Source organism: Dromaius novaehollandiae, chromosome W, assembly GCF_036370855.1.
Source record: "Dromaius novaehollandiae isolate bDroNov1 chromosome W, bDroNov1.hap1, whole genome shotgun sequence".
Lineage (NCBI taxonomy): Eukaryota > Metazoa > Chordata > Aves > Casuariiformes > Dromaiidae > Dromaius > Dromaius novaehollandiae.
Window position 1 is genome coordinate 17,579,605 of NC_088130.1, and position 24,456 is coordinate 17,604,060.

General features: G+C 38.2%; 1 long non-coding RNA gene across 1 annotated transcript; it reads right to left on the reverse strand.

Moving 5' to 3' along the window:
• Positions 1-4,818: 4,818 nt before the first annotated feature.
• LOC112978827 (uncharacterized) lies at positions 4,819-24,372 on the reverse strand. Its single transcript, XR_003258028.2, has 4 exons — positions 24,124-24,372; positions 23,571-23,675; positions 21,842-21,929; positions 4,819-7,220 (listed from the first exon to the last, which is right to left on the reverse strand). It is a non-coding gene; the product is annotated as an uncharacterized LOC112978827 (long non-coding RNA).
• Between the last annotated feature and the right edge of the window lie 84 nt (positions 24,373-24,456).

Below are 24,456 nucleotides of genomic sequence, written 5' to 3' on the forward strand. Positions count from 1 at the left end.
GAATTGACATCAGTTTCCTTTTAAAAGTGACAGGAGATCTGAAATGAGGAGGAGGACAATGTAGATAATTTATTACAGTATTAGGCACTAGGATTAATACTGAGACATTAGGCTTAATAATGATTTAAAACTTAAAAAAAATAAACTTGGAAGCACAGGACAAGTCACTGTTCTTGATCAATACAAAACAAATATTTTCACTGTATATCAAGTTAACAGTGGTGATTCTTAATTCTCCAAAACGTCTAAAAACAATCTTTTTATTTCCCATTGTATGATTTTCAGTAGGTTTTAGTGTGAATAATCATGGAATTTGTTTTGGTCCTGCTGCATGACCAAATTGGCATTTAATCTATACTTTGCAAAGAAAAATGAATTTGGATATACTGATTTGGGTATGTGGTTGCACACACAACATATACAACACAAACACATTCTTCACGTCATATTTCTGTACCCAAGTGTTTATCAGATCCATGTAATGAAAAGAAAAAAGAAATCTATGTCCTGATGATCCTTTTTATTAAATGTCACTCACACTTAGCTGGGACAGGTATGAACAGCACTCTGAAATGACACTGAAGAACAATACAAAACTTTTGATTGTACTCTCCTAGGCCAGTCACTCTTGGCAGGGCACTGTGTGTGCCTCTCTTTCTTTCCTGCCCTTTCAGCTAATTCATCTGGCCTGCAGAGCAGCTCTCTTGCAGGGTCTTATTAAACTCTGTCCCTTCTAGGATACTCCGACTCCAAAGTAAGCACAAAGAAACAAACTTTTTCACCACTTTTGGGCCCAAGCTTTCATTAGACTCTTCACCTCTGGTATACACTACAAATACTTCAATCCTGCCCAGGTTCAGGCAAGCTTAAGTTAGTTTTTGGCAGCTAAATAAGCAATCATCTCCTATCAAGCCCTACCTTTCCACAGGGAGCAATCTTCCCTGGGTTCTGGCAATCAGCCACTGTGTTTACTCTCATGGTAACAGATTAAAAAAAAAAAAAAAAAAAGTCTTTCCCCATCTCAAACCAAAAAAACTGTGCTAGGCTTCTCCCTCTTAGAATCCTCCAAGAAGTTTAATATCAGTCTCAGTTGCTCCAGAGCTGATTAAGACCTCTTGGAGACCACTATGTATCTCTTATGTAAGGCTGATAAACTCCACTAACGTTGTCTGAATCTTTGTCTAATTCAGGAATAATACAGACAGATCTCTTTTTCTTATTTTAAAGAAAAAGTTGCTTCTACCAGAGGTGAGAATGGAGACCACATCATTAGGCATGATTCATATCACATATTTTGGGGCAGATCATTTCAGAAGTCTCTTAAAGTGTATTGATTGTATTTATACCACAAATACAAATGTACTGGGAGATATGCAAGATGGGATGGAGGAATAAGTATTCCAATAACTTCATTGTGCCAAGGCCGTTACAAAGACAGACATGTGGCAGTAACTAGAGTGAGCAAATTCATCCTGGTGTTAGCTGAGGCATATACAGCAAAGCTCTGACAGGTAAGAGTATGTGTTCACAGGGGTAGGTGTGCAAAAGTGACCATCTGATGAGTTTGATACTGTGATTGTTGCTTGCTGTTCCAACCTTACTGTAAATTAGAACTAACACATGAAGGTGGTTTGGGAAGCTCTGACTATATGCCAAAATTGTGGTAGTGTAAAACATCATATGTCAGTTCTACTGCACAATAAGATCTATCTATACTGAGGTTTCTTGACATCAGTGTGTTGATTTGCCCTAACAATTCAAGTTTTACTACCAACGTTTATTACCTAAGAGAGTGCTTCAGGCTGTCAGTACCTTCCATTTCCAACTTATTATACATGTTGCAAACAAAAATCTCCATTGTATGTATCATTTTTGTTTGTTTGTTTTGCTGCTTACTCAAAGACTTACTACATACTGGCTGTGCTAGCTCCACTGGAGATCATAAGATTATGTCACTCTTGATTCTTAAATGTAATTGAATACCACGTACGCTTGTTCCTGTTGGTGGTCAACTCAGTAATGACAGGTACCGAAGCAGGAAGTATTGCAATAGTTAGAACAAGTTCTGAGAAGCCAGGAACATTACTATTAAAAGTTTTCGTCAAGCTATCCTAGTTCCACACATGACACACACATCTTTCAAATAACAGAACAACAGCCAGAGGTTTAAGTAATGGCCCTCCAGTGTTGAGTGGCTACTTGCTATATGTGATGTAATTGTGAATCATAATATATTATGATTCAGTCTTATGAAGTTATTCAGTCTTAGTAACAGAACGGTATGTTTTCAAGCATTTTAGTAATCTACTTAAGGTCCATAGAAAAAAAAAATAAGCCAAACTTGTACAGTGAAGGACGGGTTTTGGGAATTCTTAAACAAAGAATGATTTCTTCCAGAAGGACCTTTTCTTCAAAGAAGGTCCTCACCAGCCCTTGGAGTGTAAAGCCTTATTATAAATCATATTTACAACATCCTACGAATATATTGCAACTACTGTGCAATAGCAGATGCCATTTTTCAAATGAGATTAAAACAGTACTTTATGACCAGTTATGATAATTAAAGATCTCATTACATTTTTTTGCAAGAATTGGGACAGCTGCTATGGCCTTCTGATCAAAATTCAGTCAAGAGTATTAAATTATCTGATATCTGCTTAATATTTTATTCATTTTGATAAGCAGCATGCAGTATTGATTTTCTGACCTATATACTCAGCTATAGTGAAGAATTTCTCAGAACAGCTCAAGAAGAAAATATATATAAAGCCTGTGCTTTCTCTGATTTGGTACTCAGTCAGTGTGTGAAACAGTTTCTCAGGAAGTGCAAGTTTGCTGCAGATTGTACACAAAAATAATGCTGATTCATGCTCTCTTTTCACAGTTATGCACTCCTCCTCAAAAAAGATGCTGCCTTCAGCATACTGTTCTTTCTGTGGCTAACAGTGCTGTCTTTATGGCCCAAATGTCATAGAAGTACCTTACAAATGTACCAAACTGTTACCTTACAGTATCTGATGATCCAAACTCTTTTCTTCTGTAACATTAATGGTTACAAATCCAAACAAGAAGAGACCACAGCTCAGGGACAGACAGCATATTCAACTGTTATTCTGAAAGACACTGGAGTTCGTGGAGGGCATCTCAAATCAGCAAATATTTTAGAAGTACAAGTTCCCCCTTCATAGCCAGGCAGGAACAGTAAATGTCAGAAGAATAAACTGAAATGTGTCTGTGGCAAAGACAGGAGTTCTGTGCACAGAAGGACAAAAAGAAAAATGGAACTGAATTATGCAATTACTGACCTTCCTTCTTCTGCTACGGTCCATGGTTTAAAATATTGTTAACATGAAAATTTACCCTTTACTTCTGTATTAGACTAAAAGGAATGTAAGAAGGAACATTCATGACTGAGTGATCTCTACATCTTCCATTGCATCTAGCTTCTATTTCTATACTTTGGTTCTCTTTTCCACTTCTGTCTTCCCTTTCACTCATTTTCATGGTTTGCTTATCATCTAGTACCTTTCACAAGACTAACATAGCATGGATCTATTGGAAGATTGCTTTCAAGCCTCTTCTTCTTATCTCCTTGTACTTGGATGCTCTCCACGCTAATTCATTGAGGATAGGAAGGCTTTCGTCTTGAGCCTAGGCTTGTGCTTTAGCAGTCCACCTTCCAAGTGGGAGTTGTTTATTAACTAAAAGGAGCAGACATTTCAAGCCAGACTTGACAAAAAGCAGAAAAGAGGCATAAGATTGGACGGTGCACTCTAGCTAAATGGGGTGTTGCTATTTCCTCTCACTCGACACCTAGTCTGCTCTCCCAGATGTTGGTGTTATATATCAGGCAAGTGCAGAGTGATTTCTTTTGGTTGCTGAGTAGGATTCTTTTGGAGGCTATGTGGCACAGAATATGAAATATGAGTTACTTGATGCAGAAATAAATTATATGGTTTAAGTTTCTAATCTGAAATGAAATCATTACCTGTAACGCTTGAATGTACATCTTTATAAACTTCCGTAGCCAAAGGGATTGTAACAGCACATATAAACTTCAGGTTTAGGGTCTGATAAGATTTCTGATGATGCTAGAACGATCTTAGGAAATGAAACACATCTAATTGAAAACAGTAGGAGTTGGCCCAATGACTTCCAATAAATTCTAGATAAGAATCCTCCTTAGCTACTGAAGAGGCCTTGAAGAACCAGAACAATGCTGACACCAAACGTTTAATAATTATATGCTCTTCTCAGGCTGCTTTTAATTTTGTATTTCAATAGCACAGAACAGCTCCAAGCCCTCCGTACTAGGACCTGTTATACACAGACCTAAGGTGTTAGACTGAAATAGTTTAGGGACACAGTGCAAGCTGAGAGACAAAAGAATATAGGGATTGGAATTGCAAACAGCAATGCTATGTTTTGTATATTTGTATATTGCAAACAGGCTATGATATTTTGGACAAAGGACAACAGACAGCATGTCAGCTTCCTCTAGTAAAATAGCACACAAACTCTTCAGTAGATTTCAGGCACCACAGATGTGCTAAGCTTTAGAGAGGCCTGTATGGGGGAAAATAATTCAACCTTGTGGCTGAGTCTGGCACAGCACATCCTCCTCCCTAGGCTTCTTCTGGCAGCTACTTTAGTTTTGTGGCAGTCTACTTTTGCATGGGACTCAGTCTTCCAACTAGGTCTAAACCAGTATAAATTTTACAAGTAGCACTCATAAAAGGCTCACAAACAGTGTCAGGATCCTGGTGAAGGCTGTAGCCCTTTTCTTCCCCCCTCCCCCCCCCAAAGCAAGAGGAGGTTAAAAAGTATATAGAAGCTGCATGCAACCTGCTCCTCTCGTTTCAACTTTTCTGTTTCCTAGTTTAGTATCCTCTCTTTGGATAGCCTGCCACTACTGCTGTAGCAGCTTACAATCTTTAATGCAATTCTTACAGGTATTCAGAAATGAACTGTTCACTACATACTCTAATGTCAAGACAAGGCTTACAGTCTCACTGCAGAGCCTGATTCACCAGCCTCACAAGATTAAGATTGTGTGGCCTTCCTATGAACTTGAAAGGTACAACTCTGAAATGATAAATAACAGTGCCTCAGGCAGCAAGGAGAAGGAGAGTCAGACTGTTTCCTTCATCATACTCAGGCATTACTGACAACACAGAAAAAAACTATTCCTTAAATAAAATCCAAGAAACAAGCCTTTTTCTGGTGCCTTGCAGACGAGCTGGCAGACAGCATCAGTCTTTGTTTTCTGAGAAAGGAATGCCCTCAGTCCTATATCATGAGCATGTGTCTGTGATATAAAATTTTAGTATCATTTATATTAAAAGGACTAGTTATCAATTTAAGTTGCCTTTCAAGAAGCAAAGGTCTTTCTTTTACCATCAGCTTATCTTTGGTTCATACTCTCTACACCACCTGTCAGAGAAGCTTTACTGGTAGTGTCAACGAGTGTGAGCTTCAGTATATAGCCAAACTAAAGAAGTGCCTTAACTAATGATACATGGAATGGAATAGATCAAACATACTTTGTCTTCTTAGAGCCTGAAATTTCCCAGAGTCTCCACTATACAAAGTTATAATGTCACCTGAATCTCTCAACCAAGGACTACTTGTGATTCAGATCTTGAAGGGTTTGTTTTCAGTAGAGAATATTTTCCATGTTCTGTAATATTTCCCTGAGTTATTCTATTTAGCCCTATGAACACAAGACTAATAGGGTCATGGGCCCAACTGATTCATACATGGTCCACTTGGAGGGCATTTCTGTTACTGTTAGTCACAGAGGGCACTTTGGGGGCCTAGCTCTCTAGACAAGAAACATTTCCATTGTTTGCAGAGTGTCAGATGAAAACAAGCCAGTCAAAAATAGATCATCTTCTACAGTAAGAGAGAAGCATTTACTATAAAACACAATACAGGGACCACAGCCTGACTGCTGACATTACCACCATTGTGGATCATAAATTCAGCTAGAAATGATTGTCCCTGCTGTTCTGGGACAGGCCCCATTCTTGGATTCTTGCTCACCAAGAATCTCCTGTCCCTTCCTGCATCTCACCTCAGTCCTGGATTTTAGGAGAAACTAGCAGTCCCCATTGCAATTGACTCCTAGGGCCCCTGGCAGAGAAATTTTTGCTTGTATTTTGCATATGAAGAACAAAATAAAACCTCTAAGAAGCCAACACTAAAAATACAGGGCCTACCTTTATACATGGAAAGCTTTGGCAAGTGCCAGTGCCTTAGGAAGCGGTGCTCTATCTCAGGTCTGAGGCATGCCTCATCACCCTGTCTTGAGAGCCTCCCTGCACAAGTCCCACAAGTGTGCCCAACTAGGGCTAACCGTGACCAAGAAGTCTCACGGCAAAGTAGAGAGTTCTTCTAACCTTCTAACCAGTAAGGGGTTTGCAGCTACAGTGCTGTGTCAAACTGCTGAACATGAAATGCACGATAATGCATGAGAAAACAACCCCCACCCCCCCACACACATGCACAGACTTTTTTTTCTTTTTTTCAGGTCACTGGGAATGACTAAGTACAGTGCAGTGCTGAAATTCCAGAAGCTGTGTTTGAATTATGGCATCCTTTGGGGACAGCAAATATCTTCCAGCTCCACTCCATTTCCCATGAGGAAAACAAAAATGCAAGCCTCCACATTCCACATGGAGTGTAACTGGACTGTGTTCACCTAGGGCTAGAACTGTACATGTTTATTAGGTGTAGCAATGGTGGTACATAGCAGGAAGCTGAAAGTATATTTTAGAGGGCAGAGGACTACTAACAAAAAACAAAGTTTGCCAGTGTCATCCTACAAGCTTGGACTATAGATTCATAATAGTATTTACTATTATTCTCACATTTTGTGTTAGGGAATACTACTCCAGACTATTTAAGCTATCAGTTGTCAATATGAAATAGCCCCAAACTAAAGATATTTCACAGGAGAGGAATCATTGATTTTTTCCAGCTTTGAGGGAAGAATTATCCACCCTCAAAATCTACCACTGCAACTAATTCAGTGAATCTGAATTACCCAAGCCACACGAGTAAGACACGTCAGGAACGGACGGTCTACAACTGCAGCCACTTCATAGGGGGCCTCTGTCCATGGTGCCAGCTGAGGCAGTTCCTTGCTTGCTGTTAGGTGAGCAGCACAATAGAAGATTAGAAAGGATGAATCCTTAGGGGTACAGTATCTGAGGAACCTGAAAGACACAGTATGTCTCTTTAATCTTCTGGAGGAACCCAAGCATAATCAAATAGTAGCCATTCGTTCTTTTTCTAAAACAAAGGCGTTAAAATACTATTTGCGTAACTCTACATGTGGAGAAAATGGCTTTGGTCCAAAAAGCGTATAATATAGACAGATAACAGAAAAGACAAAATAGCAGCAGGCATGTAACAATAGTCAGACGACACAGCAGTGACACTGAGCTTGTGTCCTTGTCAGTTTTCTTCAGATATATTCTTCATTTTTTCACCTTTGCATTAGCTACCATATACCTGAAGGAAATAATAAGCTAAATGCACTAGCATTAAATGAGAAGAAAATACAGCTCAACAACCTCAAAAGCCACTTCTCCGTGTAAAATAAAACTTGACCTAGCAGAAGCTGTACCTATTAAACTAATCTTTCCTGAAAAATACTTACTCAAATAAAACTCAAGTAAAATGGAAACACAACAAAAGTCCTCTAAACAACAAGCCCATTTGTGGAGGCGCCATCCCTCTATTTGCTGTGAAAGAAAACAGGTCCTTACATACTGCGTTATAGCTCCCTCTGTAGGAAGCATGTACATAAATAATTTTGTGAGTCAGCAACTATACACATTGGTCTCAGCTTAGGCATTTCGTGTATCCTGGTTTTGAAAGCCTGGAATTCACTCATTACGTCCCTAATTTTATCTCCCTCTCATCCTAGGACTCCTTCTTGAAGTCAGAAGGAAAAAAGGGAAAAGGGAAGGCAAGAAAGAAATAAAAGTGAGATCACAATCTATGCCTTCATCCTAGTTAAATGAACTGTTTTATATGACTCAGAGGAACATTCTAAACTAAAAAAGCCTTTACTAAAATACAGTATTGTGATGGGTCTGGAACATTTTTCAAAGTTGGATTCCTTCCTTGTGCCTTTTTCTTTGTCAATTCCAATTTTAAGGCAAGGTATTAAAGTGGTAGCCAATGATGATTGTTCAGTTAGAATAAAGGCTTTTTTCTCAGAAAAAAATCGGAGTTCTGTAGGAACTAATTCTTGTGGAACTTGCCACACTGACCACCATTTTCATACTATCTAAATGCCTATGCCTTCACTCACACTGTGAGGTCACAGTTATAATGCATCTGAAAGTAAATATACAGCAATGTTAATAAACTACTAAACTACTAAAAGGTGTTAGCACGCTCACCTAACAGTTTCAGCTATGGCCATATACTAAATTATCCAAGCTACCTTTAAGCTGCCTTGCTTGTGTGCAGTTATCAGTTTCAATTCAATGAGACAGAGCACAATGCAGGCTGGAAAACCTACACAAAAAAATAAGGAAGCCCACCCTGGCTAAGCTCTTTCCTGCTGTGGCTAAACTGCACCTTGATATCCAAATGAACTAGTTTAAAGCTATGTCAGTATAAACAAGCTGAAGGACAGGTTTTCTGGTACAACTACTTTAATATAGCTACACTTCTGAATTCTTCTAATATAGATACAACTTACACTGGCAAGAGTACTTTTTTGGAATAACCCATCCTATTTACCTGAATAAATCAAGTCAGCAACTTGTTGGTATAAATATGTTTCAGATATCATAATGCTTACATTACAATACTGAGAAAAGTTTTAAGTGTACACGCAGATCAGACATTTTTGTCAGATGAAATGGCCTTTGTCAAATGACAGCGGTAGGTTTTGATGGAGATATGCAAATTGATATACTGCTCCATTTTCTTGTCTTGGAGGCACATGCATTCTAAAACAGAGTTCAGAGTGAATCACTGAGCAATACAATCTTCTCTGGTTAGCTTATGCAAATGGAGACAACCGCGTTAGCTCACACAGAAGAATGACTTTTGTGTTTATATTAAATTATTTTTAAATGGTTCTGGCATGAATGATGCTGTTTTGTTCCATGTCTACATTTTTTTGTGCTTCTGCTGCTAATTCTATTTGGGGTCCTTTGATTTTAGTGTGGAAGTCAGAAATTTTTAGTAGAGAACAACATACTACAGGTAAAAGTTGGTCTTAGAATTTGAGTTTAGGAGCAAGCATCTAGAGTTTAGAAATGAGAAACTAAGGATCTAAGGATTTTTTATTACTGGTTGCTGTAAGTCTTCCTTTCTCTCTTGGGCAAATCTTTCACTCAACCTCCTTTTATTTGGTTGCCTAGCTGTAAAATGGTTTGCTACACTCAGTATATGTTAAGATATGTTATTGATTAGGTTTCAGAGATTCTATGACAGAAGATATCGTTGATATTAAATAAAAGATTTGAAGAAAATTAATTAACAACTTCATGCAGTTTGTGGTGTATTTGTTTTTCAGTTACAGGTTTATCCCATCACCTATTTGTAGTACATTCCAAATTTGGTAATATAACAAAGTGGATAATTGGCTAATCACATCGTTGTTTCTGTAACACATGCAGCTTGTTTGACATTTGTGAGATACAGTATCTGATAACAATTTTAAAATTCCTCTAGTAGGCATTTGCTGCACTGGCTAGGTTTGTTCCTGGCAAGAAACTAAAGGCATAAGATCTGTTTGCATTCTTACTGCAGTGTGGACAGCACATTAGCATGAACCCCGATTTCTGAGAATGCTATAAACTAGATTTACCCTACAGGAAATTCCCTCTAGTGAACAAGATGAAAGCAATTCATTTCTCACGAATATTCACTCTTACTCATTAACAAAGTAGAACAAATTTGATATATGAATCAAAATATAGGCCTGGAGATTTTGGCTGATTTCTCTAGATCAGCAATTTTACAGGACCTCTGATCACAATGAATTCTGGCAGCTCCCGTGAGAGCTATGTGGTAGTTCATAAAATTAAGTAAAATTCAGTTACATGCATTCTGTTTGTATTTCAGATCTTTTCCTTTATTTTGCACTGTATGTATTGTAATCTTCGATTTGACTTTGCAAAGTGACGAGATGTGATTATAGCATCTACTAGTCTCCTCTAATGATCTTCAAATCTTCTGGCCAATTTCAGCTAAATGGGTGACAGAATAACTGAATCTTAGGTAAGATTAGGTCAGAAGTTAGGTGGTCATATAGTCCAACTTTTTGCTGAAAACTGGCCTAACTTCAAGTTAGATTATATTGCTCGTGACTTTGTCAAGTTTTACAAATCTCTAAAGATATATTTTCTGCCTCCTAAAAAATCTCTGATAATTACATGCCTAAAAATTCAATGAAATTTGCCATCTGGGTAGAGAGGCCAATATGAATGCCATTGTCAAAGGAAAGGCAGATGGGAGGCAGCTATTACACATTTTGCTTGGCTGCTGCTAGTTAGCCAGTCAGCTGATATCTGAGATTATTATTGCCTATGCAAGGACTGGCAAGAAAGAGCCTTGTGAACAGTATAAAGGAAAAAAATACAAGTTTTGTTAGGTCTCCTGTCTCCAGAATAGTTAGGTTTTTTTGAGTGCTAAAATTAATAGACACAAGATGGTAAGCAAAAGCTTAATTTTTCAATTACTTTTTCACTCATGAAATGGAGTTCCACCTCATAAAGAACATTTTCATGATAGAGATATAGGAAGCATATATACCTAACTAGCCCAGGTTAAGAAACATTAATTGCACACTGCTTTCAAATAAATGTAAACCATCTAGTTTCATTTTAACTACAATTTGGTTTAGTTTTGAAGGTCAAATTCAGATGGGCAGGTCTTCGATTGTTATGAATTTAGTACCTAGTCCCGCAGTTCTCACAAGTCCATCACTCTTTGGTGTAGCAGAGTTCAACTGGAAACTTTTCAGAGGAAAAAACTATAAATTGCTACAGTATGGACTTCAGCTTCCTTGATTAGGCTGTAACACACACAATTCTGTGGATTGATACAGATAGGGACTAGTGACATACCCTCAGTTTAGACTCTTTTAAGCCTAGCTAACCCTAGATTTATGAACTAGTGTGAGGATTACACAACAGCACCGTATTCAAGACTCCAGCACTCTATTATAAATTCAATTTAAATTACAAAAATTCTGTGACCTCTCCATATAATTTTAGATACTACTAAATTTGAGAACAGTATCTTTCTAATTTTAATATGATACACTACTCAGTGTATTTTATACTACCCTTACATTTTAATGTCTGCTTATTTGTCCACAAGCACTTTCCTACTGATAAACAAACAAATGTATTAGAGATGTCACTACAGAGATGGAAGAGATATAACTGAGGCATATGAGAAGACAAAGAAATGCCTGAGATTTTTGGGAATGTACTAGATTACCATTAAGATCAGCAAAAAAAAGAAAAAACAAAACAAAACAAAAAAAACCCAGCATTGTTAATATGGAAATTTGTGTTTATATATTTTTCATGATGACCTGTAAAAGTCCACAGAATATCTATTCCATGTGCTGGCAAACTTTAAGGAAGTGGGAGAAAATGACTCTTTTCTCTGTTAATGGTTTTCATCAGAAATAAAAATATTGTGAATGTAACGTATCCTTATTACAGCTTAGAGACCGTAAACTTGTGGACCTCTCTGAATGTCAATGAAAAATGTTAATGAAATGTTAATGAAAAATGAAGGTTTATTGAATGGGCAGCTGGCATGCCAGTTGTCCAGGAAAGGATGACAAAAATCTTTATAATTCAGTTGTACATGTACATACTATTGCACTCTATCAAACACATCAATAACCCCCCCCTTAAATTAGTTGAAATAATTTGGTACACTACATCAGAAGTATTATCATAGCTAAAGTAAAGATCTTTCCAAAACAAGAGCTTAGACAAAATTCATTTTCAGCCTGATTTCAGTGCCGTTTAAACTGATACTTCACCTTTGAGTATTAAAGAAAAATAGCTTGCAATGATATAAATAAATCTCAGTATAGCATTAAAAGTTACATTTGAGCCACTCCAAGAAATCAGCTATACATACGCATGTTAACTATGGTTTTGGCATACCAGCAGTATTTAGCAATCCAGCACTATACATTCTTGCAAAGGAGGGTGACATCAAAACTGCTAAGCATTTCAGGGATTCAGTAATACAGACTAATTTTGTCTTCTTATTGCAGATGTGGAGGTTTGCTTAGCTGACAAATTGGATTTTATTTCCTAGTCAACTATATCTTTCAATGACCAATCATCATCCAGCCCTGAAATAAATGTTACCTGATTAGAGTAGTAAAGGTTAAAACATTTAAAACACATGCTGTAGATCTCAGAAATCAAGTCAAGATGTGTAAGGGTAAGAATTATTAGAGGATTTATGAAATCCGCCCTGAACAAATTAATTCATCAGTTTAGCCAAAGGCCTGTCAATGGATTCAAGAGCCTTTCAAAAAATGGGACATCTGTTGCATATTTAAAGGTTCTGTTGATATGTGAATGTAGTGGATTATTCTTTCTGAGATGGGACACATAGTTTACATAAATGAATTTGGAAGTTAATTTGGAATTGCTCTCATGTCGTTGAGGATCAGGGTAATCAATGGAGGAGTCTAACAATTACTAGTCTAACAATTACAAGCCTTTGGAGTGATTGAAGAGAATTCGATTTTGAGTGAAGTTGAAAGATACATACATAAATCTGGATAATGACATGGTCAAAACAACCTATTACCTCCTAAGAGTTAATAGTAGCCTTCCTTTTTTTTTTTAAAGGAATCAGGATTATATGGCTTTTTAGGAACAAGATGGAAGTCCCTCTGCCTTCTGTGGTCTTTCTGGGATGATGTAGTAATATAGGCTCTAATTTGTCCCAGCATTAACTACTGATTAGTCTCATTCTGTTTTAGAAAATCACTTAAGGTAAGGCTTAAGTACCATTCAACTGAAAGAATTTAAAGAGTTCACTGTCTTGTTGTGAAAGGATGGTGCTACTCAGAAAATCTGAATTAAGCAAAAGTTTAAGTACTTTTTTTTCTTCTGTGTAGCTGGTTCTAAAACACCTTATTTCTATTTTTAATGAACACCCTAGGAAACACCCTACACCCTGTAGGAAACTAATTCAATTGTCCTATTTTGTACTAGCTAAATTAACTTCATATAAATACAAATATAGCCACCTGAGATTTTTTTATCTGTGTTTTGCTTAGAGTATTCTAACAAGACATTACATCCATGCAAATGAATACAAATGCTATTCATATTTCACAGAAGACATGAAACCTCAGGTTAACAACTTGACTTAGGGGACCTCCCCTCTGTTTTCATTTTCTCTGGTGGCTGAAGTTACCTATTTATTTTTATGGCCCCAGTAGTTGTAGTAGTTAGATAACAAACATCAGTGAAATCATGATAACTTCATATCTGTCTAACACAGAATTATTCCCTCACAACCTATAGACACAGAGCTGGGTATGTGACAAGTTAATCCATTTTTCAAGAAACAAATTTGACATGCAGTATGAGTGAGTGGCTGTGAGAAGAATGCTCCTGGGAACATTTATTTTGCTATTTTTCCCCTTTTATTTATATCTGTGACTGCATGTTTGGATTTTCTCCATGTTCTTTTTATTTTGTCAAAGTCAGTGGACTACATTTGATGATTGGCCTAGGGAGACAATTACTCATGCTTCACTTACACCTGGGGACCCATATGGAGAGATTCAGCCTTTAGGGCTGATCAGGAAGGAACAGCTGAATTTAAAAAGGGGCTGGTAAGTGCTAGACTGGTGGCAATCTTAAATGTTGTCGGAAGACTCTGGCAGGCCTGTATAGAAAGCAGAAGAAATCAAATGCTCTGTATTTTTGTACTTATCTGTTGTTTTTTTTTTCCTTTTGGCTTTATTTATTAGCCAAACTTACAGCATGGATTTCCTTTGTTTAGGGAAGGAGAAATGAAGCATTTTGTGTGAGAGAGCACTACGCTGAAGATGGCTGGTCCACTGCTCAATGCAGTCCTGTGACAGTGCAACTAATTGGATTACAAGTCTACTTAAAGTCAGCAAGCAATCATCTTCAGAAACAAAGTATTCTTCCAAAATCCAATAAATGCTCCCCTTCTTTCACCCTGGTCTGTTCCTTAAAAGGTGTTAGCAAAACCAGCGTGATTTTAAACTAATTTGATAGCAAATACTACACAAAAGAGAAAAATCTGCTCTATTTAAAAATGAGGAAAACTTCTTAAGGATGGGATCCAATCTCAGAGTAAGAGTGAATGATTGTTTTTTACTTGGTTTCAATAATTTCTTTAAGGAAGCTTAGTGCCTACTTTAGAGGTAAATTCAAGCTAGAAAAAACATAAATGTTTTTGATAGTGGGGGTAATTAATTTTTTAATCATATATGCTTTCTTTTTGAGGTTTATAAATATATGCTACATCTAAAAAAAAATCTGGGATCAACATAGAATTTACTGTCTAAGCTAAAGCACAGAAAATAACTAAAACAGTGTGATTCAAAGTAATTGAGGACGTGCTTACAGCTGAGGAAGGTATCTATGTTTGATCTGGACCGTAAGGCTTAGTTACTATGGCATACGACTTACTTAGCTTTTATTTGTTGATACTTGTCTTTGAACAGCTTTAATTATAAAGTAGGAATGCGTTTCAGCTTGTTTGGGTAGCAGTGACATAGCATATCCATGTACGTGCATGTGTACAAACTGATAGATGACATCTTATTTTGAATAAAACTAACAGAGAATTGTGTATCACAGTGATCAGGTACCTGACAACAATGTAAGTGACATTAACCCAATAAAAGTCATGCACGGCAACTTACTTCTTCATTTAAAATACAATGTATTTCTTATTAATCTTTTAAATTAAATTAACTTTGAATATAACTGCCTTAATAACTCATTTGATGCTTCAGAAACCATATCGTGGTATTTTTCCAATTTTATCTTCAGTTTTATATGTAAGGGAAGACTAACAAATCCACCAGTGGTTTTACTGCGGTTGTAATGGATCTGTGGCTGGTGTTACAAAAACTTTCAGTTTTTTTTACAAAACAGTCACCATTGGAAAGGGAATCAGGAATTTGTCTAAATCAAAGATATACTTCGTAGTAAATTTCACATTGTGTTATAAAATGTCTCTGTTTTTGGGTTACTAGTTTAATCCATTTGTTATACAGAGAGCTGATTCAGCAGAAATAATCTCTTGACATACTGGTCCCAGACGTTTGTGGTTTCTGGCACTAATGGCAGTCTGATCTTCCTAGTAAAAGAGGTTAGCTCACTTCATCATTGGGAGAATAATCCCCCAAGAACAAAAATATCCCTGCCTTCTACATGAGCACTCAGCATTCTTACCTGCTTTGTGGGACCTGACTAGTGAATTGTTTGACAGCCACTATTTGTGGCTAGCTCTAGTTTACATCTTTAACACATTTGTACACAGCTATAACATTCTTCTAAATACTGCCACTTAATCAAGCTACCCTATTTTGCTAGACATGTTGTATGAATAACACTGAGAAGAAACACAAGAAATAACTTGTAGAAAGCACTGCATTCTATTCAGATTGTTGGAACTGGATGTTTTTTTCTTTAAGCAGGGGTCAAATCTTTTAACCGAGCTTCAGAGTTGCTTTCTACAATGGTGTTTTTGGTAGTGTGTATGTTTGCACGTTTCCTTAAAAAAAGTAACACATCAGGTTATGACTAACACAATTAATGAGGTAAATTGCTTAAAATAAGCCAGAAAGAAAAAAAAAAAGTTTTATCTTTAAGCTAATACAGTTTTCCTTTATTTTTGATCATCACAGGACCCTAGCAAATCACAGGTGGCATCACATTTCCAAGGCAACCTTACAGTTTTATTTGATTAGTGATATTTTGGCTAGGTTTGACCTGAGGATTAAGTCAGACAGCCATTTACAAGAGTTGTGCATTCCAGGTTTTATGATTTTACACAAGAAAGATGCATGTCCGGCCTTTCATACCAGATCATATTTACATCTTATCTGCTGTTAAGAAGGCCTTAGAATCGTGACTCTCTTAGCCATCGAGGACAGTTAGTCATCAGCTACCAAGAAAAAGTAAACAAAAACCTGTGTCTTTCCCCCTCTTTTTATGTGGGTGCACTGCTTTTAATTATTTCCTTTCATGTTTTGGTGTCAGTCAAAACTCAAGAAATTGAATTTAAGCTGGAGGAAGGAAATTTTTTTTATTTTTTCCTGAAGGGAAAAAGGGATTACTGGAACCAAACTCAGCTGTAATCTCCATAAACCACTTCTATGACTATTATTCCTAATGGAAAGCTCTGTTCCATTTCTGAAATAATTTTTATTTGTTAAATGAAATGTGTAACACAATAAAAGATCCTCTGAAGAACAATTCTGCTATTTGGTCTCAGTCATGCCCAGTGCATGACTGAGACTGGTCCACAAGTCTTTCAAACTTTCGCATATTTTTCTGAAACATTCAGAACTCTTCTACACAAATACCTGTTACAAATCCAATGGAGCTGACAAGTTTTATTATCCAGTTCCCACTCCAGGCAATCATGAAATGTGAGTGTTCCTGACATGATCCATTTATATACAATATTTATTTAAGGACAAAACTTTACATTTTTGTCAAGTCACCCTTTAACCAGACACTCTAGGGAAACGCATCAATACTGTGCAACAGTTGTGGAATCAGTCTCTCAGGTTTATTCAATCTAAATAACACATCATCTGGCAGATGAACTTTAAAGGACAATTTTGCAACACGTAATAAGAATTATACTATCCTGGCTTCTAAGAGTTTAGGAAGATTTAGGACCATGCAGCCTATTTCTGAGAGAGAATGAATTGACAATACGAGGTATATCTAACTGATTTAAACTCTTGAAACATTATCTATTTTTTATTGCTAAAGTGTTGTGCAGCATTCCCAGTCATGCTTAGTTAGCATTTCCAGGCTTTTACTTTTACTACTGAGGACAGAAGAGAGAAAAATGACTTGAAGATCTTGTAACTAAATCATGAGATTCCTGTTTGCCCATTTCGCCAGCCAGTTGTGGTCCCTCTTGAATGCCAGAACAACTCCTGGTGTATCAACCACTTCTCCCAATTTTGTATCATCTGCAAACTTGCTGAGGGTGCATTCTGTCCCATCATCTAGGTCATGAAAGAAAATGTTCTGGCCAGCACTGGCCTCAGTATTGACCCCAGTGTATATCACTAGGGACTGCACTACAACAGGACTTTGTGCTGCTGATCATAATGCCTTTAAGCCTGGCAGTTCAGACAGTTTTCAGTCCATCTCACTGTCCATTTATCTAGTCCATACTTCACCAGTTTGTCTGTGAGAATGTTATGGGAGACAGAGTTGAAAGCCTTGCTGAAGTCAAGATAAGCAACATCCACTGCTCTCCCCTCATCCACACAGACAGTCATTTCATTGTAGAAGGCTATTGGGATGGTCAGGCACGATTTCCCCTTCCTAAATCCATGCTGATGACTCCCTGTCACCTTCTTGTCCTTATTATGTTTGGAAATGGCTTCCAGGAGGAGTTGCTCCATCACTTTCCCAGCGATGGAAGGAAGGCTGACTGGCCTGTACTTCTCTGGATCCTCCTTTTTGCCCTTCTTTAAGATAAGAGCGACATTTGCTTTTTTCCAGTCCTCTGGAACATCCACCAATCACCCTGACTTTTCAAAGATAATCGAGAGTGGCCTCATAATGACAATGACACTGGCCAGCTCCCTTAGGATTGCTCCTTAAGGTAAGGGCATCGCATCAGTTTCCATGAAATTCTGTATGTCCAGTTTGTTTAAAAGTTCCCTAATGATCCTCCTCGGCTAACACTAAGTCTTCCTTGCCCTCGACTTCCCCATAGGTCTCAGGTGTCTGGGATTCCTGAAGAAAAACCTTACCAGTGAAGACAGAGATGATTCAACTCAAGGTGGACTTTGATTTTCTAATCCTCTCTCAGCATGTTCAGACTGTAAACTCCTCCTGGGTCACCTGACCTGCTTCCACTCTTGCACACTTCCTTTTTATGTTTGAATTTTGTCAGGAGCAACTTGCTGATCCATGCAGGCCTCCTGCTGTCTTTGCTTCATTTTCTGCACATCAAGATGAATGGTTCTTGCACTTAAAGGAAATGATCCTTGAAAATCAACCAGCTCTCCTTGGCCCTTCTCTCCAGGCCTGTGTGCCATGGGATTCTTACAAGCAGACCCCTGAACAGGCCAAAGTCTGCTCTCTTGAGGTCCAGGGCTGTGATCCTACTTGCCTTGTTCCCTTCTCTCAGGATTCTGAACTCCATGATTTCATGGTCACTACAGCCAAGACTTCCCACAACTTTCACATTCCTGATCAGTTCTTCCATGTTTGCAAGTATGAGGCACAGCAGGGCATCTCCCTTTGTTGGCTCCTCGATCACCCATGTCAGGAGGTTATCATCAATGTACTCAGAAACCTCCTGGACTGCTTGTGCCCTGCTGTGCTGCTCTTCCAAAAAATTGTTGGGGTGGTTAAAGTCCCCTGTGAGGAGGAGGAGGGCCTGCAAATGCGAGGCTTCTTGGAATTGTCTGAAGAAGGGCTCATCTACTTTTTCTTCCTAATCAGTTGGTCTGTAGCAGACATCCACCACAATGTTGTCCCCATGTTGGTCTGCCCTCTAATACCAACCCATAAGCTCTCAGCTGGCTCCTCACCCACCCCCAGGCAGTGTCCCATGCATCCCCACTGCTCTCTCACACAAAGGGCCAATCCCCATCCTCACTGTCTCAGCCTGTCCTTCCTAAACAGCCTGTGTCCATCCACAGCAGCACTCCAGTGGGTGAGCTATCTCACCATGTTTCCGTAATCCTGATGAGATGGTAGCCCTGCAACTGCACATAAGGGCTCTAACTCTTCCTGTTTGTTCCCTATGTTGCGTGTGTTAGCATACAGGCACTTCAGAGCACCCAGTCATGCTGATTTCCACGAAGTATGAGAATTTCTTGAACATTATTAGTGGGGAACGCATAAAATACTGTGACAAATGAACGCCTGGAAAGACAAAAGGCCTTCCAAAATGTTCATTTAATTTAGTGTATATCACAAAACTAAGTTCTCAGTTCCTCTTTGTACCACTTTTAATGCTGCCATCAATATCACTGAACTGAATAACCTCTTCTTTCTTCTAGTATACTACTAAACAACTGACTTGCATTTTCAACAGTCCTAGGCGCCTGTCCCTTCTATGGGTTTCAGTGAGGTCTGCAAATGCTCACTGCATTTGAGGCTCACTAACTTGCTTTGTTTTCAGATATGCTGACACGAAGGTTGCTGTAAATGTAACTAAGCTGCCCCTTTTAGATGCACATCAGTTAATTTATCTCCCCTCTCTGTCGAAGCAGAGTGAACAGGAAGGCCACAATGTTACGTCTGAAATGCTTTCAGGGATATAGCACATCTTTAAAAAGTGCTTATCCCCATTATCCTATTCATTTTGGCTGTTATCTGAGTCTAACACTCCTCTTACGAAATCTAAACTAAGTCAAATATGAGTAGAGTTCAAATTTTCCTATGGAGTTTGGATAAATATTTGAACTTATCAGCAATGGCAACAGTTCTTCAAAATGAAATCTTTTTACAAATCTTTCTATGCAGAAACATGGTGAGAGATATTTTAGACAGCCCAGCAAATAACTTCTAACTTGAGCTAGAAATAATTCCTGAAAGAAGGACTTCTATTTTCTAAAAACTTTTAAAGATACATGACAGAAGTAAATCAATTCACTGGACTCTGAAAACATTTCCATTATGGGCCAGGTCCTATAAGGGTACTGCAGGAGAGAAGTCCTAATCTCCATGGACCAGCTTCTCTCTTGTGTTCTAGCTTTTTTTTTTCGAAGTGGCAAAAGATACAGAGGCTGCTTGTAATTTACTGGAAGAACTGTAATGGCAGAGGAAAACTCTCTGTTGGCAAAAAGCTAACCAACTGTTCCGGTTAACAGTGCCTTCCTCCCTTTCTTGTCCCTCTTGAAGGGAAGCTTTACAAGAATGTAACGGAGACTCATTCTAGTGACTTCAGTGGGATTTTGAAGTACAATTCTGCCTCCAGCTAATCCACTGAGATCTTACCACTGACTTAAAAGCAGAATGAGATCCTTAGAGTGCAGGCAGAATTTTATTCCCTGTTTGCTTATTAGAAAAATTAGAGTGTTTAAGCAAGAATTTAATCTGTTTCTTATTTCATTCTATTGTGAAGTCATAAAACTGTATTTGTGACAGTAAAATAACAGCTGTACTCTGCAGGAAAGAGTCTTTATTAAACACAAATATCTCCAGAAGAATCAAATGCAACATAATATCAGTTAAATAAACACTTTGTGGTATAAACACACATTTATCTTCAAGTACAACTCAGTGTAAAAGTCTGCCTTAGAAGAACAGCCTATACTCTTGCTGATTTTTCTAAGATGCTCTGAGGACCGAGGTGTATTAAGTATCTGAGGTCATCATGGAGTTACACTGTGTTTATTTTGCCAAGTTTTTAAAATCTGAAATGTCATCCTGTTTGCAGCTTTGGTTTTATGAGAGTATGGTTCTTGGCACATTCCTTTTGAATGAACGTAGTAAAGTACATGATTGCATGTATATTTTTAAAACAACATAATTTATTGGTACTATATTACATTCACTTTTTAAACAACCTCCCCCAATATATGTGGTGCCTGATGTTCACATAGTTTATTGTTCCAGAAACTGTATTAGTGCTTTGATGCTAGCTACTCTCCCATTAGTCTGATAGAACTGGTTAATCAAACACAATCCATCTTTCATCAATTTCAGTCAGAACCAAATTCTGGCTAACAGCAAAGACAACTTACAGAAGCAACTTAATGTTGCTTGTGGCTGCAGAAGTGCTCACTACTCTCAGAGCAGGCACACAGACCCATATATCTTCATTGTACCCAGTTCTACTGCAGATACACCAAGGGTCCAGGCTTTTTTCTCTAGTGCTTAATCCCCCCCCCAAAATGTCATTAAATCAATTGAAATTATCAGATAATCAGTAACAATGACAGAGATTCGTCACAAACTGATGTATTCTGCATCAAAAACGTAATCAATGTTGCTTTAAAAATGGATCTTGCATGATATTTACAAATCTATGCCTAATTTTCATTACTGAAACTAGTTAATATTGTACTATTAAAAGTACATTTATGTGTTTTTCAAAATAGTAAGAATGTGGGAACTTAGGCCTTTCCTGTAACATTCTATTAAATTGCTACTGACATATGAGGCAAGCTGGCCAGATGTCTTGGAAGGGGTGGATTTTTTTTGGTAAGAATAAGATGGTTATTAATTATTGGGTTTATAATTTGTGAGGTGTTACTGCATCCAGTTAAGCTCTTCTGATAATGGACAGACATGAGACTCTTGAGGAAACTGGGCCTCTATCACTTAAGTCTTACCCTCAAAAGCTAGATCTTGTTGCATGTAAGGTATAAAATTTACCATAACTTACTCATCTTTCCTCTTGATAATACAAATTGTAAGACTGCTCTGTATCCGAGTACCACAGTTACACATTCCATCAACTATTATTCCTGCTTGTTTACTATTATAATTTCTTCTTAGAGAATAACTTTAGATCCCCTTTCTTGCTCTAGATTTTGCTACAGATAAAGGCTGCAGTGGGAAGAAATTCAGTTACAGGATATTTAGTATACATCAAGATGCCACATAATTACCTCTAGCTCGGTCCCAAGGGCTGCTTTTATGGCATTTGCCAAAAGCTAGTTGTTGTCTTGTATTTCAGGCTGAGATGCAGACTACAGTCTAGAAGCAAGAAAAATAAAAAAAAATAGGTGAGTAATCTGGCACTTTATCGAGAACACTGGTAGAAAGAACTAGCAAGTAGCATTGCCCAGTAAATAAAAAGAAAATATTTAACATTAAGGTGGGCATTTATCACAAGATCTCATCCCTGCTTTGGGGCTTGATGTTTGAACGTGCCATCAAATACAATGCTAATCTTTTTTGGAGCATGCTAACTATTTTTGAGAGAAAAAAGTCTCTGCAAACTCAACAGCTTTCAGGCATTCATTTGACTATATGCTCGGAGTACAAGACGATACAAGTAGAGTAGCATAGGATTATGTCTAAAGCTGATTACAACCTCCTTGCGGATATTAGGTTCTCTTAAAACTACACAATACACTACTCTCTCTTTTCAGCAGCTTAAACCAGCCTGGATAAAATTAGTCAATAACCAATTTATGACACAGTAACAGGATTTGTAGATTATATTAAGTAAATCACAGTCTTCTTTAAATAAGGGAACAGTCTGCCTGTTAAATTAACTTGCTTTAAAAGGTTTGAAATAATTTATTAAATAACTTCTTTAATTAACTTCTTTTGGAGACTACATATAGTGTTTGCATGACTTTCACTATCCAGAATATACTTCTGAGACTTAGAAGGGTTTTTTTGTTTAGATTGAATTTTAAGGGTAGAGAAATTCCATGCCATTCCATATTCATTTATTGATTAACTCTTGTGGAAGCTTTACCAATTTTTTTCCACTTTTACATTTAGCACTTTCTGAAAAAAAAAAACTGGGTGGACTTTATCTCACATTACACTCAGATTCCTTCATTCTTAGACCTTCTAACACATTATGCCACGAGCAAGGAGTTTAACACAAGCAACTAATCCCCCAGTGATGTGAAAAGAACCACTGCTGTCTGGTTAGAACACTACAGTAGAAATTAAGAGACCTGACATGAACTGTTCCTCCTCTGAAATTGGTAGGTTTGCTATTGAATTCAGGAATTCAGTGCAGCCTGGATTTCTGAAGACTCTGTGTCCTGTTCCTGGATCTGCCAGTGACCTGGTTTGTGTCATATGACAGGTCCTGTCATTATATTTCTTTGGAGATCACTTTTAAGACATTGGGACCAGTAAGAAGGAACTAACAAAACTAAATATTTTATCAGCTGCCTCCCTTTATGCCTTTCTATCAGCCTATACTGTTTCATCCAATGTTATGAACCAGTAGCATGAGCTCCAGCCTATCCGTAAGCTGGTAACTACTGTTCTGTTTCTCAGTGTTTATTACTGACATTTCAAAAATTGTCTAATTTGGTATAGAGATATTTTTAACCTACAGAAAAATAAAATATAAAAAAAGCTGTTTAGACTACCTCACAGTAAACTTATAATTCATTATTTAGGAAGAAAGAGACAAAAATCAGTTACTGGGTTATCTCTTTTGAAAGTTAGTGCTCAGTGCTCTGAAACTGGTACAAGCAACTGGAAAAAAATTGTTCAGTGTTCTCTATTTTAAAATGGCTCAGGAAGCCGTAGACAGTAAACGTTTATCTCCGTTTCCCTTGTTAGTTTCGAATTTTACACACTATGTAGAAGCAAGTCATCACCCAGTTCTGGAGTAAAATACATGTGCAAAACACAACTTACTCTGAATCTAAATCTCTGTTGAAAGGGGATGTCCTACTTGCTTGACTTTTCGCTGATCGGAAGGGTTGAGATCAGTTTGTGAACAGCGGTCCAACCCAGCCAGTTCTGTTAATAATAAAAGAAATGCTGTCATCAGCTTCAGGATGAAAATTTAGCTTTTCAGGAAAAGAAAAAATCTGCAGACTTCAGTATGTTTAAAACAAATTATAAGAGAGCTGACAGCCTTGAAGATATGTGGAAACTGTAGCAACAGCTGAAAGTGGCCTGATTAAATTCCACCTTGAGTAATCACGCCCCACTGGGCTAGGTTCACATGATGGTGTATTTTTTGCTTCTTGTAAACTTGCACGACAGCATTACTCACAGTAGATTCCACCTCTGCACACTGCTGTACAGAAACGTATTTAATTTTGTGTTTGTACCGTGGTATAGGATCGCATAGCCCCGTCATCCATTATCCCTGATCCCAAACTGGACTTTGCCCACCAGCACCCAGAGTTACGGCCACTCTCAGGCCAAGCACCCCGAGTGTCCTGCACAGCAGCACTACTACCTGTTGGCTGTGAAACGTTAGTAAACACGACAGCGCCGGCCCGGGTAGCGCCTGCCCTCACCGCCGCTCATGGCGCCTCAGACGCCCAACGGCTTCCCTCGCGCTCTAACGGCCCAACGCCTGCGCCGCGCGCGGGAACATCCGCAAGCCTCGCGAGACGCCCCCGCGCTGCCGCCTGCCGTTTCACGGCGGCTCCTTTAAGAAAAAAATCCCGCGGGGCGGCTCTTCTCGCGATAACCCCTCCCCCCCCACCAGCACCTTGCGAGCCGAGCCTCCAACGCCCGGGAAGTGGGGGCAGGGCCGAGCGGGGGCATCGGCCTGTGGGCGGGGGGG